Below are 14,895 nucleotides of genomic sequence, written 5' to 3' on the forward strand. Positions count from 1 at the left end.
AATTTTGGACTAAGCTGTTTACATGTATTTAAAAGGCTGGTTTCAGTCGGACTAAGCCAATAATTAGATTTTCTCAAGCTGCATGTAAACGTACTGAATGATACAGAATATCCACGGAAGTAAAAATGTTGGCAGAGCAAGGTAGTAGGCCTACCTACTTGCTCTGGATTAAAGGAAGCATGTAGGGAGAGAGGATGGACCCACGGATCTGTGTGGGTTCAGTATTAATTTCTCCTTTATTGCTGCTGTTGTTCAGCAATGACAGCTGGTCTCCTACACCAGTGGTTCCCAACTGATCCAGGTGCAGGGTCCAGATTTCTCCCAAATCATCAATTTAAGGTCCACACAGTTTAATGTATGCAGTGTCAAACTTGTGTTTGGCGTTGTTGTCGAGCTGGTTTTCTGTCTCTGTCAAAGAACTGTCCGTTTGTCACTCACTCTACAGCAGGAAACAGCACTTCAAAATAAGAGCTTTGTGCCAGAAGTTAACTTGCATCAATATTAAGTGTGTTTTTTACAAAGTTGAAACTTTCGCAAGTCGCTCTTGGTCCTCTCAGAATGGACCCGTGACCCACTAGCTGGGAAGCACTGCCCTAGACTGTATATCGGTTCATCTTTGTAGTATTTGTCCCGCCCCTCCTCCATCTTTTAGTGTTGAGCTACTGGCAGTGTAGCATAGTGTAAATACATGCTCTCACATAAAAAAACAAAAACAAACAATAAACAAACAAAAACCATGAACATAGTGGTGCTGGCAGCTGCTTGCCATGCCCTGCAGTTGGCTTGCCAAAACTCAGTATTGCTTTACTGCAGTTATCACAACATCCCTATTAGTTTATTAGTTTATTAGTTTATTTGTCATGCATTTTTAATTTTATGTCTTCCAAGCTCTCTGTCCAAAAACCTATTACTTTAATCCTTCTAGGATTCAATAACACTAGCTAATATTATTTGTTGACATAGAATTTCTGAAAAGCACGTGCAAATTAGTGCAGAAAAGTCAGGCAGCTAAATAAACTTCTGAGGAGATGGATTAAGGCAGCGTAAAATATTATTTTATTAATTCAGAGAGTACAGTCTTCCACAGCTTGTTGGTTGTTGAATAAGACTTTGCATTTACACTATAGTTAGTTTATTTGTCCAGTAATTAGTCTTTACCTTGTTTATTTTATTGTATTTTTAAAGAATTGTTGAAATAGTTCTTCTTTATAGAGGTTTCTTTTTATTTATTTTTGAAGAAAATATGTTGTCAACAAAATTTCAGTCGTAGTTGTTATTAATGAAATGAATATGGCCTAAGAAAGGTTGACATGTCTTCACCACTGCAACCATACAGTAAGCTCACAGATATCACAGTTTTGTTGCTCCTGATAAAGCAAATACATACAGAGACAGCTTTTGTTCAAAACTAGAACTCCCAAGAGCTCGAGCTGCATAAAATTACAGCTGAGTCTCCTAATCTATGTGAAAGTGCAGTGTGTGAAAACACTGTCAGAGATGAAAGTAAAAGAAAACACATGAATGCTTGTGGTCTCCTATAAGCTCTCAGATTATAGCTAGTAGTTGTTTGGTATCAAACATTTTGGCAGAGCCTATTAGTGTAATTAGCTCCTGTGCTGATCTGTCTGCGAGATAGGTCTTCAATGGAGCCATTGACCTAGAATAATGTGAACGCGCTGCAACATAATGAAGGCGAAAAACACATTCAAAGACAACCAAGACACTGAATTTGAAGTAGGATCTTAGAGCTGTTGATTCTCTTTCCTTTCAGTTTAGCTACAAAAGAGCATAACATCATTTTGTGTGTGTGTGTTTGGATCTTTTATCATTTTAGTCTTTGAGCTAAATTAGATAAAGTGCCGGTTAATCACACAGTAGGGGTCATCAGGGAAATTATTCAACACATTTGTCAAACAAACAGTGAAACATTCCTGGATATTTTAAAAATAGGGATCAGTGATCACAGCCGCAGATTTTTCCCTGTCTGGATAAACACGACTTGGAAGCCGACATTCCACTTAAATAGCACAAGTTCCCTCTGGAGGAGACACATGTCTTATAATCAGCCAGCAGCACACAATCCAGACATATGGCGCTTTCATTGCACTGCTCTTGTGTCAGCGCTCATGCAAGTGGTGATTTCATTGTTGTATTTGCCTGTTATTTTTTTCTTCCTTCTGCAAGAGAGAGTGGCTTATAACATGAATAATTAGTGACTGTGATAAATTGCAGTGAGCCTCATCCCAAGAGGCCAGACTAGAAGTCTTACTCAAAGAAGACAGCCTTCCACTGGCTTTAAATGAGCTATTTTTACTCCACCAGTCAACAGACAGTTGGGGGATTTCACTATGTTCTGCTTAGTCTTTGGAAAATACTCTATAATTACTTTGTGGTACATCTGTGTGCAAATTAAGATATCATGTTTAATTAAGCCTTGCAAAAGGCAGACATTACAGTACAAGGCTTGGTAGTATGGCCTCCTAACTGTGCAAGTGTACATTCCCTCCTCTAATATTCCAGCCGTGCTTCATTTCTGTATCCTACTGCACATAAGTGATGCAGCAGATCAACACTCATTGAGCGCTAATGAGGACTGAAGGAAGGATACAGATGAGATGTAGAATATAGAAATATGAATGCTGAGTGCCCTTTGAAGAAGTTCAAGGGCCAGTCTTTTGTGACTTAGTATTAGGGTAAAAAAAAATGGTTCCAAGCAAGGATCGTGATTTGTCCCCTGCATTTCAAATTCTCACCTGGACAATGTATAAGGAGGACACACTGGGATTGTCATCTTCAAAAAATCTTCAAGTGTTTGGGAGCATTTTGGATTTGATCATCAATGTTGGGCTCGAGAAACTGAATTTATTACTCATTACTGGTTACTCATTTCAAAACTAATGATAATACTTTACATATTACTCCCTGCCAACAGGGATTTGTACACTTCTTGATTGTTCCTTTTCCCATGCACCCCACAAAATTTGCACGTGCCTCAGTGTGATTGTCAGGGTAAAGGTAGATATCTTGCAAAAGTTGGCGAACATTCTCAGTCATCCAGGTCATGTTAATCTAAAGTGCTTTATCGTAGGCAACTGGACTTCTTCTTCTTCTTAAGTTCTGAACTGAAGAAACCTCTTGGATGAGAGGTGAAACATCTTCAAGAAACTTCTGTTGCTTGTGACTGTTATTGCCCCAAGAATCTGCCTGAAACAGGAAGAGTCCTTCGTGGTGATGGGAAATATTCCATCCACCACATATCCATTCACAATCTTCATTACGTCTTTGTTGCTTATAGCCTGCAGCTGTCCATGATTAAAATCAAGTTATGGTTGTTTGGCCATTGTTGGGCAACAGCTGTCCTCCGTGGCTGAGCAGGGGTCACCCTTGGTGGGGTGTATTTCCACTAGCTTCGTGTTGTTGTTCTGTTATAGTAGGTGTTTCATAAGGTATGAGGTCGTGTTTTTGCAGTGGAAAGAGTCTTAGTATCACTACTTAGAACAAAGATGTTCTTGTCATCTGTCCTTCTAACAAAATCAAAGTAATGGGAATATTTCCAGCAGCTGAATGTAAGTGTTTCCATCTTCCACACTAGATTACTGCTTTGTGATGTGCGTACGCATCATGAAGACTACGAAAATGAATCTCAGGATTTCAGATCAGTAGTGGAATGATATCAAAAGTAAAGTTGTAAGGAGTTATTTGTTTTGGGTTAACTTTAAGATTATTACTGAAATTATATTAGTATCTCTTCGCTTGTTATTGGGAAAAGTAATGTTATTACACGGCACTGCCCAACACTGTTAATCATGCAATAATTAGCCTTGGAGGACCAAGGCAAAGTATTTGCAGAGAGGCTAACGTTAGCAAAGTGGAGCACTGGCCTCCACCACCAGCAAACAAGCTGACCGACACACCGCACTGCATCACTTTCCAAAACTTCAGCCAACTCTAGTCGGGCGAAATGATCATGCTAAATAATTCGGTTCATAGTCTGATTCATTTCAAAAGCCCTGCACTCGCATGGAGTCAGTGGATAATGATGGTTTTCACTGGTATTAGCGTTGCAGCAGAGAGGGAGTTCCCTTCTGCTGGAGACATAATATTAATTAATAACAGGACAGCAGGAGTCTGAACCAAATCATGACATTCCCAGAGATTCCCACCCTTACCTTAGGGCCAAATCCCAACACTAACTCTGTGCAGACATCTCTTACTGACAACACACCCTTTGTTTTCAGGGTGGGCTGTGACTGGCTGGTCATATTGGTGCTATGTAACAAAAATAGATGATTAAAAAAAACAGAACAGGACACAGTTTCCACAAATGTGGAACTGGAGTCAATAAGGATTTATGTATGCAATTCTCAGACACCAAAATAACATCAGCATACTCTAAGGTCACACCAGAAACTTCTAATCCAAATCATTTCAATGGCATAGCCGAAATCAGTGGATTCAGTTGCTGAGGCAAAATGAATGTACATCATCACTAGAAAAACTGTCTTGGCAGTGCTGACCTTTTGAGGGAAACAAGAGGACCACACAGTCCAAAATAGCAGAAGCTTAAAGATGCAATGGTGGAACTGTCTGTGCTCCTTTACTAAGACTATGATGCACCTTTAACCATTTCTACATGGCCTTTCTCTGAATAAGAACATCGTCAGCAGAGCTTCCCTCTTTGTATATGATTTGCCCAGGCTATTCTTGCTGTTTGTATGTTATCCCATGTCACGATGTGCCAATAATTTATGCAAAAATCCACTTGTTTTGGAAGGCTGCCATCATGTGACCAGTGCACTGAAGGGAGTAAAGAAGAAAGCAGTCCCGTGCCGACGTGCCGTGTCATAGGAGGCAGGTCGGGGCAGTGGATGGGTCACAAAACACAGTTCGGAAACATGTGAACTTTGACTCATTTAAGGTAAGTCCTCATCATGTCTCTTTTCCTAAACCTAACCTCCCTAACTTTGTGTTAATTATGTAGCTGTATGTTCATGGGATGTTACACAAACTGTTGTGTACGGATTCGTTAATTTGCCACCAACAAACCGATCTTTACTGTGCCAAGGATTTATACGACCAAGCTTCAGGCATCATGCATTTTGTTTTCCATATCCACTCAAAAAGTCTGTGCACTCTGCTGTAATTTTGCCTGGCCTTTGTACCTGGAAAGAGTTAGTCGTTGATATGTAACACAAGATTTACAACTGTAAATCTTAGCGCTGCACACTGCCCAGTAGTGTACTGTATGAACAAAGATGTTTCGCTGATTGCATCTCTGACGTGATGCACAAAACATCCAGTAATGATGTCAGACTGTCTGGCTGTGAATCTATACAGACAGGCAAAAACTTTGCAAGTCCAGAGCTTATGCAATGACTCATTGTCTCAGCAAATGTTATTCTACTGGATGATTAGCTCCATCTGACATTTGCAGTCAGTCCCCCTCTATTGACCAGCTAATTCTATTAATTCCTTCTTTGAAGTGCCGTGAGAGGAACTCCAAGGTTGCTCATCAGAGGGCCCCTTCATCCAGGCATTTTCATTAGTTCAACCCTTGATGGCTTAGTGAGTAACCCCTAAATGAAAGAGAGGGGAGGTGGTGTGAGAAACATTTGCGAGAACTCACCAGTGTTTGGAGTTCACAGTTGATTTAGAGGGCAAGATGAGCGTGGCGGGTGTTGATGCGGGGTGAGGTGAGGCTGTAATGGCAGGGCGGAGGCAGGATGTTTCCTAACCTCTCGTCTGCGTTTGAGTCTGCAGTTTTGGGGGATTTAGTGTAATTACAGGTATGTTGCATAGACGTGGATGCAACAGATAAAAAAAACAGATATCACCGTGGCGTGCTGCATGTGAAGACCTGATTCTGTCGCCATTCGTCTTTGGCCTCAAAACAAAAGAAACGCAGCAACAACAAGGTTTATGCAGGTGTCAGAGAGTCAGAACTGTCAGGCTAATGTGCCAATGGCTCCAGGCTTGGTTTTGATTACTGCAATTATTTTTTATCCTCTTGTAGTTTATGCCATGTGTGTTTTTCTTTCCTGTTTTCCCCTCAGCTTTCACGTACAGTAAGTCAACTGCAGGCCAAGATTTCCTGGGTGACTAATTGATCATGTATTTGCAGACTCAGTGTTACATTTGCGCAGTATGTGATACAGAACATAATTGCATGCTAACAACATATTTAATCACTGAGTGTGTACGTTTCTGTGTTACCTGAGTTCATTTGGTTATCGCTACAATTCACTGATAAGCAGCACAAAAGAGATAAATCAGCCCAATCCCATTCACACCTGGGCACAGCGAGGAGGAAGAATAGAAGGGAGGGAAAAAAGCCCGGCTAGTGCCACCTGACTGATGAATACACTCATGCATGTGGACACTTGGCTGGCGCACAGAGAATAACAGGGAGGGGATCTGGCACTTCATCAAGTAGACCCACTACTGGGAAATCGCTGTGCGAGAGCGATGAGGATGATGCGTTTATCTAGCTTCCTCTGTGATGCATAACTGGCTCTGCTGGCCTTGCTCTCGCAGCGCGCAGTGTGCCTTCAAACCAGCAGCTTGGATGCATCAAACATCAGATGCGTTTTATTCACCTGACATATTGCAGGAGTTTTGTGTTTGGTTAAAGCAAATAAAAGTGCGCGAGTAGATTGTATCCACTGTGACCCCTCTCTGTCTTCTGAGCGTGTTTTTGCAGATGTTGTTGTGTGGTTCCTCCTCACTTAATAAAGTCGACATAATCTGCCTTTGGTGTGACATGACTCTTCTCCCTACAACCCCAACAATCAGAGACAAATCTGTGCTGGTGAAATATCGCGGAAATCAGAAGGCAAACCATTAGAAGATGCACTGAAATGAGGCTTGTGCTCTCCAACCTGTAATGAGATTACAGCTCAGGGCGCATGCGAGATCATTTGTGCGTGTGTGAGTTAATTGGCAGCCAAAGAGCCTAAGAGGGAATGTTCTGCGAGCCCAGCAAACAGTAACTCAGACCCAGGGCAACACTAATTATTCCAGGCTGCCCGCCAAATTCACAATATTACAGCTTCACAAAGCCTTCTTGGTGCATGCGATTGCTCCGTGTTACATGGTGTGGCAGCGATTTTGCTTCGAGGATAAATTGTCTAGAAGACAGTCCACCCAGGATACCAGGTGCACAGATAGAGATGTTGTGACATGTTCGCCTCTTGTGGGTGAAGTGGTTTCAGCAGAGTTTGAGGCGTTGGACTTCATGTCGTCACTACTAATATGACTCCGCAATGTTTATTCATATCAGTCGGGAGATCCAGCTGCAAACAGTCCAAATAATCAGAGTTATCTCGGATGCATAAAGCCCCAGTTGCACAACACTAAATATTTGCTCCAATTTCTTTCATACTTTGCAAAGAATTCTGTCACTGAGCTCGACCAAAGGCGTCGTTCGAACACCTGAAAACAAAATCATAAATAAAACCACCTAAACATAACGACTGAAACCTGAACTCAGCACTGCTGTGATATTTAGCACATTATTTACACTTCATGATATTTAATTTAAACACCAATATGATGATTGTCCCCATTCTCTTTTGATTGACAAAGAACTGGCGACAAATCTCCATCACTCCAGCTCTGAAAATGTCTGCGATCTTCAGCGACAACCATCATTGCAGCCAAGCACCTAAAAGGCCCTTGCTTACTACATTAGCATGATTGCTGAGAGGAAATCTGGGTGAACAGACAATAGTGAGGAGAGAAATCATGAAAGTGGCATAAATATGGAAAGAGGGAAAGAGTGGGGAGGGGGGTGGATAAGGGGGGAAAGATTGAAAACCCAGTGAGGTAAATAAGATTTGCCTCTATTTCTGCTGATGGCTGTCAGAACACCAGCACTTTAAGCTGCAGATACGGTGGCAGCTCCGTGTGTGTGTGTGTGTGTGTGTAGTTGTGTGTTTTGGACTGTGTACGTATGGCAGGGGCTAATTATCATGGAGGAGGGAGGGCAGGGTGGGGTGTGTGTGTTGGGGGGGGGCATCTGTTTTGTACAGAGATGAGTGAGAAGAGAAGAGAGGGACGGGAACAACAACCCTCCCCGCCCCTACCCCTACTCCCCACCCCCACCCCCTCAATGCTCCCAGCTCAGCCTGACATGCCTGCCTTGCTAATAGAATAGCAGTGGAGCATGCTTGAATAGGGGGCTGGTTAGAAAGCCTTTGATCAGCAGTCCCCTGTGACATCAATTAACCATTAATGTGCAGCCGTAGAGCAGGAAGATGGAGAGCTGTCCAGGGTCACCTCCATTCTACAGCCACCCAGCCTGATAATGACGCCTACTTAACCCAACCCGTCTTACTGTACAGGGGTGTGTGTGTGTGTTTGTGTTTGTGTGTGTGATATTTTTGCAATAAAAATTCAGCATGAGAAGATTAACCCTGGAATATTGGGCTCTTGTGAGCATCATGTGCTTCCAAAGAGAAATTGTTGTAATTTTTCTCAGAATTAAGTTTAAAGCTCAGCTGATGGAAAATATTAAACACACTGAAACGGATATTTACAAGGCTGTGTGTGCAGGAAGGGAAAATAAAGTGTGTTTATCTGTCTGTTTCTGTCTGTCACCATCCACAACAGACCAGAGCCTTTCTCCCAGCACCTCCCCGCTGTCCAGATAAATAGCTGTACACTGGAGCTGTGTACTGTAGCTAGCAGGCTGACAGGGACAGGACTCCACATTACCACAGACAAACAAACAATCATGACATTTTCTGTGTCACCCCTCGCTGTCCTCTGATGCATGTGGGCGACTGTTGACCCCGTCGTTTTGCCTCTGTCTGCAGCGTCAGCGACGGCTGCACATGTGAGTGACACTCGTACGGGTGACGTGACCAAAATCATAGATGGAGAATTTTACATTTACATTCGGTCCCGGCCTCGCTTGCATTCCTTTTTTCTTTGTTTCTCATTACTCTCCTCCCTCCTCCTGCGTTCTGTCATCTGTCTTGCTCGTTTGGCATTGCTGTGTGACATCTGGCACTGGCCAGACATTCCCAAGCCGATGACCAATGTCCTCCCATAACAAGGATATATGGCTCCATTAGCCCGCAGCTGATTATTTAATCATTTCTTAGATGGCTTTAATTGAAATGGTGTGATGAATGGCTCAGGGGTTTGCTCCCCACAGAGAGGTCTAATTGGGACTCTGTCCTGGGTGCCTCACCTTGGATCTGTAATCCTCTGGCCACTTCACTCGGGGAACAGGTAGGACAATGTCGGGGGGGCGAGGGACATGTGCGGACAAGATTTAATTCTTTAGACTGACTCTTAAAAGGTCTTCCAGAGCCTGTTCACTTAAAATAAATACAGTACGTTGTATGAAGCATGTGCATAATAGGCAGATTTTCTCACAACCCTGTCAAGTAGAAATTACATTTATATACTGCAAATTTGTTTTGTTAGGAGACATAATTGCAGCGTACAAAACATAGAACTTTTAACAGCAGAGATCAGACTCTGTATCCTGAGTCCAGATTGTGGTTGGTTTTATGGAACAAAAGTACTTTGGTTAGGAAAAAATTGTTGTTTTGGTCACATGTTTATTTAGTCTCCAGGTCCTGTCTTTAGTTGAGTCATTGTTAACCTTTTCTTTATTAAAATGAAACCGCAGCTTTTCCCTTACCTTAACCTTAGATGCTGGCAAAGCCAAACCAGATCTATGAAAAGTTGAATCATGCTTTGGTGGCTATTTTAAGACACGACATGAAATATGTTGTCATGTACTATCACTGTAACAGTGATAAATTTGGTCACTATAATCGTGACTTCAAACTTTCATATTGTTACTGTCTCTAATCTAAGGGTTCTTATGATGTCTAACCAATCAGCCCCCTACCAGTTAGGTTTAGGTTAAGAATCATGGTTGGGCGTCCACACGTTAGGTACCTACATAACGTGATGACGTGCCATTATGTACATAGGTAACTTAAAATAAGTTACCACTGACCTTGGGTTTCACACGGGACATGAACAGAGGCCGGTTGCACAGAACACCTTGAGTTAAGATTTTCCTTTTACGTCCCAGTCAAGGTTTCCTCAAAATAAAATTGGTTGCAGAAAACACCCTTAAGTCTTCTGCTAGAGGTTTCCTTAAAATGTTCCTCGTCTTGGTCAAATACTTAAGGAATCCCTAGACAGTTGCACAAAAGACCTTAGCAACCAAAGCAAGGTAACAAAAACAAAAAAACTTAAGGGACTTCTGACTCTATCTTAACTTATCTTAACTACACCATGATGGAGTTTATGGTGATAAATGAAAAAAACTAACACACCCCGAGAAGAGTGTTTTGCGACAAGAAGAACCCAGTGGTTGATTTACACTACAGATTTAACTGAATTAATTCTCGTTGCAATTTCTTCTTCTTATTTGGGGATCAAATTTACTTTGTAGTGTCTGCTTTCTGTGATTGCATTCCTCCAGAACTATAATCTTTTCCTCCTCTGACCGGTATGGTTTTTCTTGTCTTCTTTTGTTCTCCCATTTTTTCACTATCTAACCATAAGCCAACTTTGGGAGACAATAACAGGCGTCACAAGTGTGAGTCCAAGCAAACAAGCAATATCCATTAAAATTTTTACCTCTGTAAAGTCTTTATAAACGCAGTAGATGAGTTAACATTTTTCCTTAACTAAGGAAACCCTTTAAAGGATTCTGTGCAGCTGTGTAAGTCCCTTAGCTGAGGAGAAATTAAGCCTTAGGTGTCTTACTTAAGGAGAAAACTCAAGATGTTTCATGCAATCGGTCACAGGTCTCCTGGGTGAAAGTCCTATGTTGGTTTGACCCATTTATCCACCTCGACTCTCTCGCTATGTAGAATTTGTCACTCTTTACACTTCGTCCTTGACTTCCTCCTTTGCTCCCTTCATATGAAGGAGGACAGCCTGCAGCACATAGGTCAGGTGATCCCAGCTTCATGGCTCAAGATTATCTGGGTTAAATACAAATTATAGTGCATTACTCTTCATTGGTACAAGTATGAACAACAAAAAAGAACAACCTGCTCAAATTTACAGCGTGTAAACTTGATTTCTGAGACAAAGGGGTTGTTTCCTGTGTATTCCATCTGCTTTTCTTTTGCTGTGCTACAGTATTGAAAAATAAATATTCACCACATGCAAGATATCAGATTCAAGCTGTTTGGATAAATAAAGCCAAAATGCCAAGAAACATCAGATATGATACAGACTGACATTCTAACAGTCTCAGGATAAAGAGATTTGTTCCACAGTCGACTTTATGCTGTTTTTGGACGTTTTCATTCATCCCAGAAAGGTGAACCTTTTATTACATGGCCTTGGTGTGAAGTTATTACCAGTCAATGCCACACCAGCTGCACCAGTGTTCAGAAGACTCAGAAAGAAAAAGCAATGAGGACCCGGTACATATGTTTTTACTCCATGAAGGCCTCAGAGCTAATAGAGTACTAATATTAAAACACATGGAAAACAACAGACACCATTACTGCTCGCTCATTCATGACCCATATTAGAGTGAAGAATAATTACAGTTTGAGGGCAGAGAGGAGTGATGGTGCACCATGTGTTACTGATATGACTGTCGTTTTGCCTTACGAGCTCTGCTATCTAGCTCACTAAGATTAGTTAGGTCTCTAATCTATTGATCCCGTGGGAACGTTTCTCCATAAGTCTCTCAATGGCTTCTACTTAAACCCTCATCAAAGGCAGAGGCAATGCGCCCGGCGAGCTGTTTATGTCAATACAGTTAATGTGATGCACTTCACGGCTCCCCTCTCAGACACCAATGGCGGCACAAATGAATATATACATATCCAGCTAGAGACCCAAATAAAAATGAAATAAATAGAAAATAAATTCCTCCCTCCAAGGATGATTACGGGGAGCGCTTGGGGACAAGATCAGGGAAATGTAAGACAAATCCCAGTGCTGAGCTTCAATTCTCTTGCTGTCATTTCACGATCCCCTCCCTCCCTTTCTTCTTCTCTTCCTCGTAAACACATTACCATCTCACCATTCACAGCCTCGTCTTTGTTGCCTGTCGTCTCCGTGTCTTCCGTTAATGGTATGGATAACCTATCATGGCATTGTGCGCGTGTGATCCTAACTGACAGTAAAAAGGATAAATGCCATGAATAAGCACTCTGCTGAGCGTCAGCCTCGACCTTTGCCACAAGGAGCTCGCAGCAGTAGGTGTTTGATACCTATCTGTAAATGCAAACCATCATCAAACACAGCAACCATGTACTTTGTTCAAAGATGAAAGGCTTGAAAATGATCACCATCGTCATGAAGGGAAGCAATTTGACAGTATCATTGTTGGCAGCATATTACATTGATAGGCAGGCTGCAGTATTAGCTACACAAGTGTTTCTTTATAGCTGGTATTAAAATTAAGAGGAAAAAATATAAATCTAAGGGTGCTTTCACACCTGCTCTGTTTGGTTCCCCTCAGTCAAACTCAAGTTTGTCTGCCCCCTAAGTGCGGTTCATTTGCGCAGGTGTGAGCACAGCAATCACACTCAAGTGTGCACCAAAACAACCGGACCGAGACCTTCTTGAAGAGGTGGTCTCAGTCCCGCTACAAACGAACTCTGGTGCAGTTGGTTTGTGGTGAGAACGTGTTCCGACCTGGATCTGAACCGACTGCAGTCACATGACACATTGTTTGGGTTAAACATGAGCATGTTACAGTCCTGGAGGATTATTAATGTGCACCTCCTCCTGTACTGCCTTAATATGCACATTCAGCACATCCAATGCATCAAAACATTGTTTTCTAGTTGGAGCCGCGCCTCGTTTTCAAACTGTATGGTTTGACTAAAATGAACAATGACAGCAATATAGTCCACGATGAGCAGCGCTAAAATCAACCTGCGTAGTTGTCCCTCCATTGTGACATTAGAAAGTGTCACATTTATCTTGCAAGTGTACTCTTCTTCAACGTTTGCTTTACTTCCTGGATTTTTCCCACATGGAAATTCTGACCAAGAGCAGCTTTCTCGCACAAGGCCTTTTTGTAAATGCTGCCGTGAGAACACAAACCAACTCTAGGCAATTATGCAACGTAATAACAGAATTAGTCCCTGAGACAACTCGAGGTCTGAGAGCACCCTAACTATAATAAAATGGTTTCTTCAAATGGTGACCATGGGAATAATTCATAATAAGAGCCAGCCTTCCAGGTTAATACATTATGCATACATACATTTATGAATTTATAGTGTACCTAGTGAGAATATGTATGTATGGGTTTATGTTTGCTTATTGGCTGTTGGTGCAAATTTGCATTTGAAGGTTCTGCTTCCTAACCTATAATGTGTATGGCAAGACTGTTAATAGTTTAGATACAATGGGCGCCGTGTTATACCTGACACATAAGTGGCACGCAGCGTAGTACAGCTGTCATTGCTAGTTTCAGACTGAGGCCCTTATCAGTTTCACGGCAAGGGCTCACGGTGTGTACATGTGCCCATCTGTGCTCCCATGGGTGTGTAGCTTTCAATATGGGGTGTCAGGCACACTGTTGGTGTATTGCAGAAAGGGATTTCACTACTAACCAACAAGAAACTGGTCCAAAGTCAGAATGGGGCGATGTTTCCTGCTAAAGGTGTATTATTCGGATAGTAAGATGCGCCTACATGAGCAGGTTCACAATGCGTTTTTTTGTGGTGATGCATTTTTATTTTCCTAAATCACTGCCAACACACACACACACACACACACACACAAGGAAGTGAACTTACCGTGTCTACCACTTGATACTACTTGTAATTTCTTAGTGGCTGATGGTTTCACTTCCCTGCAGTCAGTCTTCTTTTGGCACCAGCTTCCTGTGGTTTAAGAGCTGCATTGAGGAAGTTACACATGGCTTCACTGTAGAGATTAGTCATACCAAAACTTAACATTAACACATTTTAACACTGTTTTTTGGCTCTACCTATTGAGTTTCACTAACACAAATTTAGTCTGTGTGTGTGACTCTAAGAGTATGTGATGTGTTTGGGTGAGATCAGGTCAAAGAGGGGATTTGGCAGGGTGACCATGTTGTGGTCAGTTATGAATCTCCACTGGTTACAGGGGTCAGTGTTGAGGAATGAGCACCAAGGTGGTAGGAGTAATACAGAGAACTATGATTTGTATCAGTGCACTGTAGTCCATTGTACCATACAGTACCAATCTGTGGTGAGCTGAGCCTGAATGGAAGCAGTGGGGTCATCGCTGCCCGGTGAAAACAAAACATATCAACCCCCATCTCCACAACTGTCAGTGTGCATTAAAACAGGAAAACTGGAGACGAAGTCAGGGCGCTGGAGAACCTTTTGTTTTTCTTTTTGTTGATATCGCCTACTTGGCTTTACAGCTTTAACAAGAACTCACAGCATCACACCACAGTGTCAGAGGCTACACTTGTTACACTTTATTTGTGTTCATCTTGTCTTGTTGACAGAAAAAAAGGAGATAACGGGAAAGCTGGGACTGAGCAAATTGCCTCACTTGTCTGAATCAGGTGTGAAGGTTTGGACAATTTCAGATGTTTGGTGAAGCGGAAAATTTAACAAACCTTTGGCAGTGATATCCTGGTGATTGTGCCTTTTCTCCCTCACCAGTTTTTACTCCATGTAAGCCAGTGTGTAAGGTGCCTAACCTGAATCACACTGCAGAACACTTTTTATCAGTAAGAATCTTTGTAGGTCATAACATGTGATTGTTTACTGATCCCTGCAGGAATATTCATGTTTTCAAATCACTTAGCAACTGTAACAAGGCATGGCAGGCCAGTCAAGCTTTGGATGTCTCAACATGCTGCGTCATGGTGCATGGGGCTCTAATTAAAGCAATACACTGTATCTGAGGTTGCATTAGACAAATACCTGTTCAGGACTG

Source organism: Epinephelus moara, chromosome 11 (genome assembly GCF_006386435.1).
Source record: "Epinephelus moara isolate mb chromosome 11, YSFRI_EMoa_1.0, whole genome shotgun sequence".
NCBI classification, from domain to species: Eukaryota; Metazoa; Chordata; class Actinopteri; order Perciformes; family Serranidae; genus Epinephelus; species Epinephelus moara.